Source organism: Grammomys surdaster, unplaced genomic scaffold (assembly GCF_004785775.1).
Source record: "Grammomys surdaster isolate TR1022 unplaced genomic scaffold, NIH_TR_1.0 143, whole genome shotgun sequence".
NCBI classification, from domain to species: Eukaryota; Metazoa; Chordata; class Mammalia; order Rodentia; family Muridae; genus Grammomys; species Grammomys surdaster.
In genome coordinates this window covers 44,562-62,747 of record NW_021604601.1, presented here as the reverse complement: position 1 = coordinate 62,747, position 18,186 = coordinate 44,562, and the positions used below count along the sequence as shown (strand labels likewise).

Genomic DNA, 18,186 nt, shown 5'->3' with positions numbered 1-18,186 from the left:
CGTGTCCACGCACCTGTAGAGTATGCCTCTATCAAAGAACTTGCTGAATCGGTTAACAAATATGGAGTTAATGCTAATTTTACAGTTATGCAGCTTGAGAGATTTGCCACTATGGCAATGACTCCGAATGATTGGCAAAATACAGTAAAAGCTGCTCTCCCTAATATGGGACAGTATATAGAATGGAAAGCTTTATGACATGATGCTTCTCGAACAAGTTACATCTTGAATATGAGAGAGAGAGAAAAGGTTCCAGAAAAACAGTTGCCCTCTCTCTGAGCTGTGTCAGCAAAAAGGAATGAAAAAGCTATTTCAGAGCTCTCCTAGGAACAGAAGAGAATTCGGGAGACATCCTGAATTTCTCTGTAGCTCTTAGATGTCCTTCTTTGTTGTCTGTCCTTGGTGCGCCAATGTCCACGTGTTTGTGTTTGTCTTTTGTTTCATTGTCTAAATGTTCTGTGTTTGTTGCATGTTCAGAAGAAAAGATCGTTAAAACTGCTTGATCCAACTCTTGGGCTAGTTTAACTTTGTTTTAAAGGCAGTCTTAATATACACAGCAGAGGCTGATAAGCTACCCTACACCTGTAGCTAAGAGTTGAGCTGAGCTGAAAAAGCCTTTCCAGGAATTGAAGTTGGGATAAGCTGCTTTTAAAAGAGACCAGTAGCTTTTTGGGTTTTATAAGGAAGCTAAGAGTTGTTTTGTCCTAGAAAAATCTCTGTGACAAGGTGCTTTTCTCTTGAAATTACAGCTAGAAAAGGCAACAAATTTTGTTTGGTCTAAATATATAAGATGCATAGCCACTTCATTGTTGTTTCTGATTGGTTTTAAAAGTATAAAAATGTTCTACATGTCTTGGTTATAGATTATTGGCTTAAATTATTGGGTGTGATTAGAAATTTACAACTTTGGTAACGGAAAGTTGGTGTAAAACTAACTCAGGATTAGAGTCATTCAGAAACCAGGTGTATAAAAATAAGATTTTAAAACAGTATCTCTTCAATGAGATAGTAAAAACTGCTTCATACACTCATATGTAAGAATTGGCAGCAAAACTTTGTAACATAAAGGTAATCTACTTGGTGTTGATTTTAGAAAAAATAGATTGTTTACATTTCTTCTGGTTTTGCTTCTCAAAATTAATGGTTATACTCTAATGTTGCAAAAGAAATTTAAAAATTTAGTTAAACTGCCAGTATTCCATTGGCTACAGTTGGCAGTTCTAATCTTGAGTTTGGGATTTTTTGATTCGCACATGTTAATAGAAAAGGAGACAGCAGGTAGAGTTAAATAAAAATATTTAAAACAAGTTGTGATACAGTGCTGGCCTGCTGGAAATTAAGAACATTTACATTTAAATTAAGACAATGCAGACTGGGATCTAAACATGCTTGTAGGAGAAGGTCAGTGTGATGCTAATCAGGTTGAACTGCCTACACAGCTCTCAGACCATACAAGCAAAGACAGACTTAGATACATTCGTCTTTGCAATGAAATTGCGCCCTCATACAATCAGGGTCTGGCCATAGCTTGCACAGAGCCATAGGGATGGGGGGTGTTTTAAATGTGGAAATTTAGATAGTTTTTAAAGTGACTGTCCCAGGAACAGAGGCTTGAGCAACAGTCAGGTGACCAAGGTTACATGACAAACTTGTCCTTGGTGCAGGAAAGATAATCTCTGGGCCAGGCCTCAGGATATAGGCCAAGATTAAAAACATTTACATTTGAATCAAGACTTTGTACAGAGTGGGTGCGGCAGAAGCTTGTATTTCAGACATTCCTTTTGTCCTGACCTGCCTCTAGAAGGGTGTTTTCTAGAATTTGTTTATTGCCTTGTTTGTTCCTTAGGGAGGTGTCAGCCTCAGACTCAAAAGAAATTCAAAACAGCTTATGGGCCAAGAGTTAGAGATAATGATTATGCTGGAGGAATTAAAAATTAGCTTGCTTCCCTCCATGGCATTTTTAACTACCTGCTGACAAAAGAATTCCTCAACTTGTTTTGGGTCCTTCCTTCCAAATTTGTTTTGAGAGAGATAGACAAGATGGCCTTAGTTCCTCTGTGTATTAGGTCCTATTAATTACAAGAGACCTAATCTTAAATTAATAATTAAAGGAAAAAAAGGTTTTCCCTCAATTTTTTAAATCTGGTCAGTCAGGGCCATTCGGCTGCTGACCGTCACTGTTTAGAGCCTGACAGGCCAAAAGAGATGGTCAAATGGAAGGACATCTTGACTGGACAATGGAAAGGCCCGGATCCTATTTTAATAAGAGCCAGGGGAGCGGTTTGTGTTTTTCTGCAGGAAGAAGACAACCCGTTTTGGCTACCAGAGCGACTGACGTGATGACTCGCGATATTAGAAGATGACACCCAGGCGGGCCCTCCAAACTCTGATGACAGCCCTCATGCTGATCCAAGGGATACAGGTTCCTAGTATATCGGGGGAACAATGATGGACCATATTATCTGCCTTTCCAAAACCCATACCAGTCAGACATAATGTAGCTAATCTGTCCAGGAAATTGTCTCAATATCTTGCAGGAAATTGGTCAGAAAACTTCGATGAGACACTCAAAAAATTGAGAGCGGCTGTGGTGGCCATCAACTCGACACGCGTGGATCTGTCCCTGACTGAGGGACTCTCCTCCTGGATCTCTTCAGCTTTCTCCTTCTTTTAAAAGTAGGTGGGAGTAGGCCTATTTGGTACACCCTATGTTGCGGATTAGTGTTCATGCTATGGTTGGTCTGCAAACTCAGAGCTCAACAAAAGCGTGACAAGGTCGTTATTACCCAAGCACTTACAGCCCTAGAACAAGGTTCATCTCCTGAAATTTGGTTATCCATGTTAAAGAAATAGCCAGTAGACAGATTTCACAGCCGTTGCACCCCAAGGGATTTGCCCATTGCACTGGGTCGGTGAGGAGTCTTGGCCTGGCTGGTCCTTGTCTGTGTAGCTGTGGTACCTGAATTTGAGGCAAACAGCCCTTGCACCCCTGGGAGATGGCTCCATTGCACAGGGATGGGTGTTTGCATCTCTTTCTGTTTCCCTTAGCCCTTGCACCCAGAGGACTTGTTTCCATTGCACCTGGTAGGGTAAGGGAGACCGTCTTAAACTATCAGTCCTTGATCGCTTATTCCCCCAAGATGGAATTTGCTTGATCAGGCTTGAGTTTGAGTCATGATTGGTACCACGCTAGACAGGCCAAGGACAGCCAGATGGACAGCTCCATCTTTTCGTCTCCAGGCCAGCTGCCATTGGTCCCAACGACGGGAATAGGTTGATGCCATATGCCAGAGGTACACCATGAGCTGTGAGTTTACCCCATGACGGGCATTGCAAGTGGCCACAACCTGGGGCACACATTCTGAGAATGCCAGGTGTGGGTGCACGACCCTCGTAGCCTAAGACAGGGAGCTCACCATTCTTTGGTGCTGGCTATGGAAGAACGTCAGCTAGCCTAAGACACGGGACATTGACCAGTGCCTGTTTAACAAAACAAAAGGAAATAGCCAGTAGACAGATTCCTCAGCCGCTGTACCCCAAGGGCTTTTGGTGAAGACACCCTATGAAGCCACAAACATATCTGTACACAGTCCCTGCCCACTAAGGTGTTCGTTCCACGGATAGTAGGTCTGGTAAGTCAATGACGGAGCGGACGGATAAGCCTCGGCCACCTAAGACAGGGCAGCCCCGGGTGGGGAGGCTGACCCAGTGACGGGTAAGAGTTTGAGCACTGCCCTCCAAAGAGACTCAGACCCGCCGTGAGACCCCCAAATTTGGGAGTTACGAAACCTTCCCATGGATCTCAACTACCACCCTCTGCAATAAAACAAAAAAGGGGGAGGTGTAGGAAGCCGCGGCTCGTGCTGACAGAATTCGCCATTACAAGATGGCGCTGGCATCCGGTGCTCCTCCAAGTAAACAAGTAAACCGCGCATGTGCTATGGTAAAAGTGCGCCAAAGTCAAAGCCCATCCCAGGGCGTTTTGGCGGGCAACGAGTAAGCAGCCAATCAGAAATGAACACGCCGCTCTAAGGGTATATAAGCAGTGCCTTTTCCGGGCATGGGGTCTTCCTCCATTTTCATTTGGAATAAACGTTTGCTGCAGAAGGATCCTGGTGTGTTGCCGTGTCTTCCTTGCTGGCGAGGTGGGCGTGTGTCACAATAATGTAGAAGGTAATTGGCTTCACATCATCTTTCATAATGAAAGTCCATTGCCTTCATTCAGTCATTCCTCATCCCTAATATTCATTCTTTCTTGTTCTCTTTTCCAAATGAGATTTCCCTTTAACAAACAAGTACTCCTGTGCTGAAGAAATTTGGGAACACATTTCACTATAAATTTCGGCAAATCTAGTCTTCACAGTTGTGAGCACTCAGCTCATAGGACATAAGGCAACACCAGCTGATTAATATCCATTCAGCAATCCCAGTGCTCTGTTACATTTGACATATTCCTTAGAAACACAGGTTTGAATTTGTCTTTTAGTCTCTGAATGTACTGTGGGAATAATAGCTGGTGTGGATTAAACCAACTTTCCCTAGTGTAAGTGGATTTGTTCCTCAAGTGAACAAGATTTGCCCTTGGCTTTTATTTCCCAACCAAAGGTTAAATAGAAGCTTTTAAATTATTTTTAGTTTATTTTTGCGACATTATATGTAAGTACCACATTAACATCAGTTTCTCCTTATCCCCTCTGTCCACATAATCCATTATCTTCCCCACTCCTTCCTTCTCAAATTCATGGCCTCCTTTTCTTTACTTCAGTTGGGGGTCATATATATTATAGATATGCACACACATAATATATATAAATACATACATATATACTATAAATACAATTTTAAGACCTTGCTTATTTCTACTCATAAGAATAAGCATTTAAGGATGACTTCTTGGAACTAGATAATCTTTTAGGAGCCGACACCCTTGAGAAGACTGATTAGACATTTCTCTGCAGCCATTGACTGCCTGTAGCCCCTCATCTAGGGATGGATCCTACTGAGATTTCTGCTGAGATCTGAATAATCTTGATGATATTAGAACAATGTAACACTGAGCAGACCTCCTTGGAGTGTCGTATGTCAATATTTTTTCCAGCAACTAATATTTACTCTCGAATTCTGATGATATCTGTGTACATTGTGTAGACCTAACACAGTGTATGACTGCTTTTTTAGTGTATTTCCACCTTTCCACTTCTTAGCATCACTCTTTCACTAAATTCCCCTTCTTAAAGGCTAAGGATAGACAATAAGCAATACATAGGCATGAGGTTTAAGCTGGGAGGGTGGCTCAGTTGGTATTCTGTTTGATGAACAAACATGAAGACCTGAGTAATACCCCGAAATCCCACATCAAGAATGTCCAGGATGGTGGCATGTGCCTGAAATCCTAGTGCTGCTGAGACAAACAGTTGAGTCCCTAGGGTGAATAGCCAGCCAGCCTTGCCTGATCAGAATGCCTCGGGCCAATGGGATACTATCTAAAAAATAAACTGAGGAGAATCTGAGTAAGATCATGCCCCTGCCTCAGTCTCTGACATGACATTCACTGCAAGTCCAGAGTAGTTCGGGTTTGTTGTTTTCTTTAGTTTTGAATTTGTCCCTTTGGATTAAATCGCATGGAGGTGTTTCTGCCACATCCCATTCTGCCTGTTCTAAATGAATTGCTTCACACAGCTACTATCCCCTATCTGGTTTTCTTATGTAATGTGTTTGCTTCCTAGGGCTTACTTAACATCATACTAAAAGCACACTGGCTTAAAATAGCAGAAATGAATTCTCTCACTGCTCTGGAAGGCAGAGACCTGAGATCCAGGAGTCAGCAGGGCCATGCTTCCTTAAGGCTTTGGAGAAATGCTTGCTTTCCCCTTCCTCTGTTCTAGTGGTAGCAAATAATCCTAGGCATGCCTCAGTTTATAGCCTCCTAACTCAGAGCTTGGTTGTTTTAAGATATGTGTGTGCTGTTTATCTCTGTCATAAAAGGACATGTGCTATGATAGGTTTGTCTCTCACCCTGGTTTTTGATGACCTCTTCATATATCATAATCATAATTTCAAGATCCTATTTTCATATAAAGAAACATTCTGATACTCTAGGGAGCACTTCAATACATTTGTAAGGGTACACAACTACGAAAGGAGCTGGAAATACTATCTAATGTGTGTGTATTAGTAAAGAGGGTATATAATTAATATTATATATTCCTAGTTTGAGAAATGTGTGGTAAAAGCCACAACTTGAAGTTTAACAAGAAAGATAACAAAACAAAAAACCAACATACTTGAAATTAAAAAAAATCACACAGCAAAATTAATCACACTCATGTCTACAAACATTCTAATAGAAAACTGAAAGACTTATGACATAAACTTACTTCTTCTCTACACATGTAGAATAGCCATCGTGATAAATAATTTCTTAATTTAGTTAAAGAATGCTGTTATCAGTGAATTCATTTCCCCTGGTAACTTAGGGGCTGGAGAGATGGCTCAGCATTTAAGGACACTGACAGCTCTTGCAGAGGACCAGGATTCAATTAGTTGCCAGCACCCACAGGTGGCTTACAATACCACATGTGGTGGTAACTCCAGGTGGAGAGGATTGTCTGGCCTTGTTGTGCACCTGCATTTAACATGGCGACAATGTATGTAGGAGATTTGTGTTAGGAGAAGGTTGTATAAGGTCCAATTTATAATAACAATTTTGTGACTTTTGTTAATGTCTTATGACTTGAAAGCAGAACAAAACCAGGTGCTCTCCTGTTTTCATATAATCTATTTAAATTAACCCCCTCTGGGACGCTTTATTGTGTGAACATATATTACATAGCACAAAATTGTATCCAAAGGGTGAAGACAAAACTATTACATCATAGTCGCAAGTAACAGCTGGACCTGAAGACTGAATGGTACACAAACAATTACTCAAAAAACAATCAGGACACATCTAGCAGCAAATTCAGAGGGCACAGGAGATGATTGTGTTTACGTGGTGTTTCCCTCAGGAGTGTGGGAACATGCAACAAACAAAGAACTGAAACTTTACTTTCTCTTGAGTTTCATGTAGCTGGAGAGGCAAGGGCACCAGAATGACTCAGAGGCAAACAAGCAGGTGTATCATTTCACTGTCTTTAAGCTGCCGTTCATCTAAAGCTGGAAGACAGGATGCAGAGGATGAAAGTAGGAATACACAGAACCTGCCTTCTGTCCTCTCTGTTGCTGGTAGGTGAAGCACATGGCTTGCACAGCAGGTATCCTCTTCTCTGCCTGCAGGATTCTTTATTCATGTGTGCTATCCCAGCCCTGAAGGTGAGTGCAGAGGATTGACCATGCAGTGGGGGAAGAAAGAAGACCAGGGTCTCACTGAATGAGACAAGAGACACGTGGACCACAGTGGCCTTGGATGGAATTAGAAAAACAAACTGAAACTCCTAATGGGGATGGCAAGATACATTGCTTGGGGCGGAAGTGGGAAGTGTCTAGACGGAAGTGGGGAGTATGGAGGTGGAGTCTGTTATGGGACAGGCCAGATACTCTGAACAACAGCAAGTTTCTCTTTGAGTCAGAGCTATTTGGGCCTTGCTTTTTCCTGACAACTCTAGTCAGCTCAGATGCCAGTACAGGCTGAGGAAAAGAGTCCTGACCCCAGGGGGAGTTCCCAAGCTCACTCATTGGAACCAGGTGCTGCACCTCCACTCAATTGTTCTACTGTTCTGCCTGTGTGGATTCCTGGTGGTGAGCAGAGGTGATGTGAGTCAGGGAGCCTGGACACAGCCTGGACTGCACCAGCAAGGATGAGTCTGATTCCTGGTTGGCCATAATGGCCCCAATTAGAGCCCTATCCCCCACGCCACAGATCTGTTTCTGGCATGCCTCTGGGCAACAGACAGCACCCTACCCTTTCCCCTCCCTGCCACCGAGAGAAAACATACAGGAAAAAATCATTCCTGTAGAATATTCAGGATCTAGAGGAAAGCAGGACATTATAGCAGGCTTGCTTCCTAGTCTACCCTACAGGTATCTAACCCTCCCCAAACTGCAGATCCACAACTTCTCCTTCTTTTCCTACTGACTCAGACCTTAACTTTTCTTCCCATCGTTCAGTGGGTCACACACACACACACACACACACACACACACACACGCTGCTATACATGCTGCCTTTTAAATTCTTTTCAGTTGCTATGACTGACTGACTGACTGACTGACTGACTGACTGAGTGGGAGGAGCATTTTCTGTCACCCATTCTGGCGTTAAATCTGCACCAATCCCCTCTTTTGCTTCTTCATAGATTTTATACCTCCACACTTGGTGAAGGTGAGTAAGAGTCTTTGTGTGATAAATCATCCTACTGACATGGTTGCCACATGGTCTACTCCCGCTGTGGAACTCACCGGCAGGCATGTTTCTCTCACAGATACACACTCTCTTCCTTGCATCTTCACTGTCAGGCTCATACCACTCCTGCACATCCCTGGTGTGAAGGACAATGCTCAGTGGATGGAATGGCCTTCCTTCGGTTTGATAATGGAAACAAGGCCATACATTTTGGTAACCTGGGAATGATGGCAAGTGCCACTTAAGCATGGAAGTGTTTAACCCAATAGCTGGAACACTTGGGGCGGGAGTTCAGAAATAAGTTGGCTAACATCAACCTGGACACCTCCAGGAGCAGTGGTAAGTGTGGGATAGAGTAGAGTGACAGAGACATTGACAAGAGAGGAAGGGGAGAGCACATGCAGGAATGTGATGGTGAATGCATTTGTGTGAAGGAGCTGAGCAGTTGTGGTCCCTTGCAGCAGGCACAGGGTACACAATGGGTAACAAGAGCAAGTTGTGTGGCAACAATACTGACACATAAGCTTGTGGAGAAGGACTGGACCTTTGAGAAGGTGATGGATGGATCAGAAGTGAAAAACCATCATTCTTTTGTCTGTGACTTGCAGGTTACCCCACTTTACAGGCCACCATGGTTTCTCAGCACAGCCAAGGGCAAATCATTGGTGCCTCTTGGCTATTCAACATCAGTGGAAATTACTCCTTCATCTTTAACACAATGACTATGACCTGGAAACTGATTAACCTTGTACCAGGGCATATTGTGAATGAATGGAAGAATAATGAGGGCCTAATAAAAGATCCGAGGATCTCCATAGCAGAATACAGTCACTGGCTCTATGATTTCTTCAAACAACACAAGGAAAGGCCTAGTAGGTATTACCTAGATTATCAGAAGGTACTTCATCTAATTTGATAGACTGAATGAATGATTTCAGTAGTGTTCCTGTCTGAAGAGCCAGTGGTGATCACGAGGATTTCTCATTCCATCTCACACCCCTATTAACCAGTGGTCCAGGCTCTACATGGCCTGCTAATGAGCCCCAAGTCTGTGTGCATCACTGTAAACTTTTAGCCTTTTCATCCTCAGGTATAGCTGCCCTTCCTCCAGCTCCACCATCACTTTGAAGGTCTTTGTTTCCTTTCTCTGGCACAATTGAACACCACCAATTTTCCCAACATCCAGAAAGTTCTATTCACAGGACATATATCAAATTGGTCGATGGACATTAACTTATCTTTGTAATGAAATAAGCTCTGAAAAGACATGATATATATCACTCCCAATCCTCACTCTACTGAAGACTTCGTAAAACATTCATTATACATGAGTCCCTTTGGCTGCCTGGGAAGAGAAGGTATTGATGGAAGTGTATTTTTAAGTTTATCCAGAATTTCCCAATTACCTATTTTAATGATCAACATCAAGGGCCCCAGATATCAGCCAACTTTTATTACCTACCCAGCTTCCACAACCAGCCATTTTCAGTATGAGAAAATATTTATCCCTGTGGGATTCATCTTCATAGTCTTTATTATTCACATTTGCATATATATGATGAGGAAATTTTGTACCCAAGGAGGTAAGAAGCAGGCTGGGGTCTCATCTGTCCTTGGAAGTGTTGTTCTGCAGGGGACTTACAATAGGTCTCCCACTGGATCCTAAGGATGGGAATTCCGGTCCTCATGCTTTCATAGTAAGTGCCTTTACCCATCTTTCCAGTAACCAAAACTGACCTATTGAGAGTCTGACTTCCAGTTCAATAAACTATCTTCTGCTCAGACCATGAGAACTGACTAAGACAAGCTTGTGAGCACCTCACTTGCATGCACTCCTAACATGACCCATGCAGGGACACTTACCCTATATTTATTCTTAGAACAATGCAAAGATATTTTCACACAGTTAGGACTGACCATTTACTCTCTCTGCCATACTACCCTCCAGGTTACATGCAATAATGGCTGTTGACCCTAGATATGGGTCTGTCTGAAAAGTGGTTTGGAGGCCTGGTACTCTAGATCACCTACATTAGTCAGGTTCATGATACGTCAGGGTACAAGCTAAGCAATGACTTTGAGACTTCTCTGCTGGGGTAAAGAGCTAATTACTTTCAGACGGGAAGTCTGGAGACCGTTGGATCTCACTGCAAGACCTCCCCAGACAGAAATCAGCAGCAGCCTGTGGACTGCTCCATCTACGCTCACAAGCTACAGAGGAAAGAGGAGCCAAAGGATGCAGAGGAGAGTTACCCAAACAGGCCACCAAAAGGTTGTCCAAGAAGGATAAGCCCAAGATATGGGGGATAAAAGCATATACCAGACTTCTGTATCACCTCATCCAAGAACCAGAAAACACCTTACAAGATGGAGCAGTAAGATGTAAGATAAGTTAGGGTGAATGATGTGAAATGCTGTTTTCCAAGCATGTCCTCGCTGTTGCTCTGTTGAACTCTGAGCAGCTCTGAGATCTTGTATGATCCTTGCACAAGAGCAGGCCTGTCAATCATCTCTTCATGGATCCAGAGAGTATTATGAGGCTCTTCAATCCCTGAGAATCTATCTGTATTAGTTAATTAGTTAATTAATTAATGGTCCAGGACCTGGAGAGACGTTGTGCCCACTGATATTGTCACAAGTAAGGAGCCCATGTTTCTGTAAATAACTCCTTACCCAAACCTCTATAAATAACCCCAAATGAAATCATTTGGTCAGAGAAATTTAGAAAGCACCCATGAAAGAAGAGGACCAGTCACTGTGAAGAGTAAAGAGATGAAGGGAATGACCAGGGAGCATGAAGTGATTGAAGTGTTTATGTGATCAAAATATCTTATACACACATATATGAAAACACAGTGAAGCTAACTATGCAGTATAATCACTGTGCTCATGCATTGTTAAAAGACTGACTAATTTTTACTTTCAATGTGTATAAGTATTTTGACTCTGGTTTTATGCTTACATGACATGTGTAGCTGGTGCTTGCAGAGGCCAGAAGTTGGCATGGATTGCCTGGAAGGAGTTACAGAGGGTTGGAAGTACAGGAAACTGAACCCAGGTCCTCTCCAAGAACAGCAAGTGTTCCTAACTGCTGAGCCTTCTTTCAAGTCCTCTAATAGATTTCCAAAAAAGACAATCTAGCCTGAATATCATTAAAGACAGAGAAAGCCCTACAAAAAACTTCACAATAAAGTTCAATGTTTCAGAATAGACACATTTTAAAATGACCGTGGAGTGTAATGGCCAGTTATGACATCATTTGTAGAAATTTATCAACGGAGGCTTGGTGAGAAGGGCTCACAGGTACTTCTAACAACTATTCCTGGTAATTTAATAATATCTAAGGTAAATATGTTATGTGCTGGTAGTTTTATGTTAACTTGACATAAGCTAATGTTGTATATGAGGGTGAAACTCAGTTTTAAAATGCTTCTATAACATCAAGCTGGCGGCAAGCCTGTGGGCATTTTATTAACTAGTGATCAATGGGGCCAGGTGGACTCCATTACAGTCATTCTTTTCTTTAAGGGAAACCATGAAGGGAAAACTAGTAAGCATCACCCACCCGTGGCCTCCGCATCAGCTCCTGCCTCCAGGTTCCTGCCGCCTTTGAGTCCTGTCCTGACTTCTTTCAAAGAACAAATAGTGATTTGGAAATATAAGCCAAATAAGCCCTTGCCTTCCCAAGTTCCTTTGGTCATAATGTTTCATCATAGCAACAATAACCCTAAGTAAGACAAGTTGGTACCATGATAGCATGTGGTATTGCTGCAGCAGACCTGGACATGTGTTTTGAGGCAGTTTGTAGGAGTTTGGACCTCTGAGCTAGAAATTCCACTGAGCGCTGAGAGGTAACTGGTCCATTCTTCAGGACTGTGGATGATAGGAATGTTGCAAGCAGTGTAGACAATGGAGGCCTGGCTTGTCAGGTTTAGGAAAGCAGATGCTATCAAGCCATCTGAGTTAAGAACCAATGGTTTTGGGTAGCTGAGACTGAAGAATCAGAGTATCAGCTGTAATTAACAAGATTCCAGAAATACTTTAGTGAAACCTTTACTTTGCTGGTATACTGGATGTTATTCAGCTGGAGCTGAGAAATTAGAAGGAAGAGAGGACCACCATTGAGGTGAGATCATCTGGAAAGCGTTTTCTGAGAATTAGCACACAGAAGCTGTGTTCCAGACATGAACAAGGTTGGACCTTGTGGTGACAGTCAAACTAGGAGGTGTAAGAGCCAGCCTGGTGGTGTTGGTTTTGAAGGTGTGAAGGGGTCATGGAGAACAGGGGAGGCTTGGCACTGTGTGGCAGTGTTGGAGTCCATGAAGAGAGCCCTGGACAGGCTCCTAGTGAACGTGTGCTTGGAGCAGAAGACTCCAGCATTCTGGAGATGCCCGTGCTATGGGATGACCACCTAGAGTGTCAGCATTAGTGGATGGAGCCAACCAGAGTCTAGAAGCAAGCTGTCTCTACTGCAGGGGTCAAGCTGGAGAAGTAGCTCAAGTGCTGATGGGGAGCTGGGTGTAGGGCGACCTTGGGCCCTGTGTTCAGGTCTATTATACTCATGGTTCTCAGGAGAGACTAAGGGCCTCTTCCCAACCAAGACTTCCTGGTGAAGCCAGATTCCTAAAGACCCGATGAAGAGCTAAATATAAGAAAAGGGAAGGATTGGAAAGTCCCAGCTGAGCACCTGAGACACAAAAGGGGGATGTTATCCCCCAAGAACAGTAGATTCCTAAGCTGTCATAGTAAGATTCTATTGCTGTGTAGAGACTACATAACCATGGCAACCTTATAAAGGAAAGGATTTAATTGGGCCTAGCTTATAATGTAAGAGGTTTAGTCCATTGTAAGTATAGCAGGGAGTATATGGCAGCATGCAGCAGACATGGTGCTAGAGAAGTAGCTGAGAATTCTACATCAGAATCTACTGGCACAGAAAGAGACACTGAGACACTGACCTGAGCCCACCCTCAGAGATACACTTCCTCAGCTAGGCCACACCTACTCTAACACACTTCCTCATCCTTAAAGTAGTGTCACTTCCTGATGGTTTGGTTTTCAAATACATGAGTCTCTGCGTTCCATTCTTCAAAGCAGGACCTGAGACCACCACTTCTGATTCCCTCCTGAGTTCTGCACCTCTTCTCCACACAGACTGCTGGCCAGATCCCTGGTTGGTTTTCTAATGCCCATTCGTCTCTACATTCACAGAGCATCTTTTAAAAAGCCAGCATCCATACACCGAATGTCAAGAGCTGTGCAGACAATGCCTCTTTTACTCTTTCACTCTGTCTGCTGAGAGTAACACTAAGACATGTGATCATATGAACCAATTATGTCTTTTGAAAAATAGGGTTGTATCAGAGTTTTGACCAGGTGATATGCATTCGTGCATGTACACACATGCAGACACACACACACACACACACACACACACACACACACACACACACACCAGAAATAGAACTTTTGACAGCCCAAAGTACCAACTGCACAAACATCCAACTTGGGAATCCACTGAGTTTTCTTTGGGGTTGCTAACAGGAGTGGGGTTAGAGGTTACTTACAGGAGCTGGGGTGACTTACCAACAGCTATGTCACTGCAGTGCCCACCTTGACGTGTGACTCCGGAAACAGCAGAGCTGAAACCACAGGGACAGGTTTGGAATTTTCTCTGAAGCTGGGTTGGCCAGAGCCTTCTCAGACTATAGCCTTGGAGGGTCATCTGAAGCTTTTAAGTTCCTCTTTTTCATACCCAGGAAGTTTACTCATTTCCTGAGTGTGAGGACCCTCTCCTATCCTCTAAAGAGAGTCCTGCTGTCAGAGAGAAGCAGTTAAAAGCAGCAAATGACATTTCCATGAAGGCAGAGGGATTTGTCTTACAGAGAAGGCAATGTTTGAAGCAAGGCTAAAGAGGCAACTCTGCAGAGGACCCAGGTTAGCTGATTTCCAGCCCCTACCTTGTCTGTAATACACTGAGATCTTACTTCAGGGCTGAAAGTGGCAGCAGGCAAAAGTTTTGCTAATGCTTTAAGATGTCTTCTGTTTCTTTAGGAAGGTGTTCCTCAGCAAAAACCACTTCAGAACTTAACACTTCTGTCTGCAACCAATGAAAAGGGCAGGAAGTAGGGCAGAGCTGTGTTTATAAGTATCAATTTCAATCATCTCTCATAACACTCAGAAGTCATGTGGGGTTCTCCAGAGTAACCTGGGAGCTTCAGACACTCAGGAGCTTCAGACATTCAAATCTGAGAGTCCAAATCAAGTCCTGCTTCTTGAGTCTGTGAACACACTACACACAGCAAGCTCTGCTCTAGAGCAGTGGTTCTCAGCCTTCCTACACTGTGACCCTTAAATACAGATCCTCTTGTTGCGGTGACCCCCCAACCATAAAACTATTCCATTGCTACTTCATAACTGTTTTTTTCTAGTGTTAGAATAGAATTTAATATCTGATATATGAACCACTCCAATGGGGTCATGACCAACAGGGTGAGACCCTCTGCTCTAGACTGCAGAAGGTTAATGTCTGACTAGAAGATGAGGTATGTTGCACAGAAACTAGTTTTTAAGGAGGACAGCTTCCTACTTCAGTCTTAATTCAAAAGTCACTTTCCTGTTATTACTTTGTAAACAAGTTGCCTTGCTTGGGAAGGGCTTTGGACAGCTTCAGTTTCCAAATATGGAGTCATTGCTATTATGAGGACTAACAACAGAAATGGGTTTTAAAATAATGTAGTGAAAGACAATTCTGAAAAGCAAATACTTTTCCAGATGAAATGATAGTACACTTAAGTGACTCCAAAACTTTCACCAGAGAACTAAACCTTATGAACAACTTCAGCAAAGTGGCTAGATATAAAATCAACTCAAACAAATCAGTAGCCTTCCTCTACTCAAAGGATAAACAGACTGAGAAAGAAATTAGGGAAAGGACACCCTTCACAATACTCACAAATAATATAAACTCCCTTGATATGAATCTAACCAAGCAAGTGAAAGATCTGTATGACAAGAACTTCAAGTCTCTGAAGGAAGAAATCTAAGAAGATCTCAGAAGATGGAAAGATCTCCCATGCTCATGGATTGGTAGGATTAATATAGTAAAGATGGACATCTTTCCAAAAGCAATCTACAGATTCAATGCAATCCCCATTAAAATCCCAACTCAATTCTTCACAGAGATAGAAAGAGCAATTTGCTAATTCATTTAGTATATCAAAAAACCCAGGATAGCAAGAACTATTCTCAACAATAAAAGAACTTCTAGGGGAATCACCAACCCTGACCTCAAGCTGTACTACAGAGCAATAGTGATAAAAACTGCATGGTATAGTACAACGACAGGGAGGAAGATCAACGGAATAGAATTGAAGACCCAGAAATGAACCCACACTCCTATGGTCACTTGATCTTTGACAAAGGAGCTAAAACAGTCCAGTGGAAAAAGGACAGCATTTTCAACAAATGGTGCTGGTTCTACGGGAGGTCATCATGTAGAAGAATGCAAATCGATCCATTCTTATCTCCTTGTACAAAGCTCAAGTCCAAGTGGATAACAGACCTTCGCATAAACCAGATACACTGAAACTAATAGAAAAGAAAGTGGGGAAGAGCCTCGAACACTTGGGCACAGGGGAAAAGCTCCTGAACAGAACACCAATGGCTTTTGCTCTAAGATAGAAAATTGACAAATGGGACCTCATAAAATTGCAAAGTTTCTGTAAGGCAAAGGACACTGTCAATAGGACAAAACAGCAACCAACAGATTGGGAAAAGATCTTTACCAATCCTACATCTGATAGAGGGCTAATATCCAATATATACATAGAACTCAAGAAATTAGACTCCAGACAACCAAATAATCCTATTAATAAATGGGGTAGAGAGCTAAATAAACAATTCTCACCTGAGGAAACTCAAATAATTGTAAAGCACCTAAAGAAATGTTCAGTATCCTTAGTCATCAGGGAAATGCAAATCAAAACAACCTGAGATTCCACCTCACACCAGTCAGAATGGCTAAGATCAAAAACTTAGGTGATAGCAGATGCTGGCGAGGATGTGGAAAAAGAGGAACACTCCTCCATTATTGGTGGGATTTCAAGCTGGTACAACCACTTTTGAAATCAGTCTGTCAGTTCCTCAGAAAATTAGACATAGCATTTATTACCTGAGGACCCAGCTATACCACTCCTGGGCATATACCCAAAAGATACTCCAACATATAACATGGACACGTGTTTCAGTATTTTCATAGCAGCCTTATTTATAATAGTTAAAAGCTGGAAAGAACCCAGATGTCCTTCAACAGAGGAAATGTGGTACATTTACACAATGGAGTATTATTCAGCTTTTAAAATAATGAATTCATTAAATTCTTAGGCAAATGGCTAGAACTAGAAAATATCATCCTGAGTAAGGTAACCCAATCACAAAAAAAAAAAAAAAAAGCCATGATATGCACTCACTAGTAAGTGGATATTAGCTATTAGCACAAAAGCTTGCAATACTCAAGATACAATTCATAGACCACATGAAGCTCATGAAGAAGGAAGACCAAAGTGTGAGCACTTCGGTCCTTCTTAGAAGGAGTAGCAAAATACTCTTGGGAGCAAATATGAAGACAAAGTGTGGAACAGAGACTGAAGGAGGGGCCATTCAGAGACTGCCTCACCTGGGGATCCATCCCACGTGCAGTCACCAAATGCAGAAGCTGTTGTGGCTGCCAGGAAGTGCATGCTGACAGGAACCTGACATAGCTGTCTCCTGAGAGGCTTTGCCAGAGCCTGACTTACACAGAGGCAGATACTTGCAGCTAACCATTGAACTGATCACAGGGTCCCCAATGGAGGAGTGAGAGAGAATACTGAAGGAGCTGAAGGGGCTTGTGGCCCCATGGAGAGAGCAACAATACCCACCAACCAGAGCTCCCAGTGTCTAAACCACCAGCCTGGGAACACACATGGAGAGACCCATGGATCCAGCTTTATATGTAGTGGAGGATGGCCTTGTGGGGCATAGGTGGGAGAGGAGGTCCTTGGTTCCATAAAGGCTGGATGTCCCAGTGTGGGGAAATTTGAGGGCAGGAGGCGGGAGTGAGTGAATGGGTGGGGGCACAATGTCATAGAAGCAGGAGAAGGGAGGATGAGACAGGGAGTTCCTGGGGGGATTGGGGAAAGGGGATAACATCTGAAATGTAAATAAATAAAATATCCAATAAGAAATTAAAAAACAAACAAAAAAATAAATAAACCAAAAAAATTTGGTCCTGAATATGTATGTGATCGAGCAGGCAGAGAAAGTAGAAGGAGTTGGAGGGGTCAAAAGGAGGATGGAGTGATATAAATACAGTTATCACGAAAGTCTCAAAATATGTTTATTTTGATTTTGTTTAAAGAAGCCAGGTGACTTCCCAGAGATATAGGTCCTGTTTGGAGGTGTCTCACTGTCCCCCAAGGAATCTTCTGACCTGGAAACTGGGGTCAAAACATTGGCTTTATTCTTTGCCTTGTTATCTTAATTGATTTGGCTTCCAAGTGTGGGCTATGGAATGTGGAGAATACCAGTTGTGTCTGTATTGAAGAATAAATAGTTATTTGAACTCCAGCCTTCATAGACTGAAAGTACAAACAGCAATTGCATAGCTAGAGAAACAGGAAACTGCGAGAATGACAATGTGACTCTTTTGGAGAGGATGTGGACTGAGAACAGCCTTGAACTCATTCCCAGTGAGCCCTGAGCTTTGGCGTGGGCGTGGGCGTGGACACCTCACTTCGTGAGGCTAACTGATATAAATTTGTCTGACTGCAGTGGAAGGCATGGGCTTTATTCTGTGCGTCCTG

General features: G+C 42.8%; 1 long non-coding RNA gene across 1 annotated transcript in view; it reads right to left on the bottom strand.

The window, feature by feature from the left end:
• Positions 1 to 14,164, bottom strand: part of LOC114618626 — a 20,564-nt gene extending 6,400 nt beyond the window's left edge. Inside the window, exon 1 of the long non-coding RNA XR_003710979.1 lies at positions 13,928 to 14,164. This is a non-coding gene — a long non-coding RNA (uncharacterized LOC114618626). The remainder of the gene's footprint in view (positions 1 to 13,927) is intronic.
• Between the last annotated feature and the right edge of the window lie 4,022 nt (positions 14,165 to 18,186).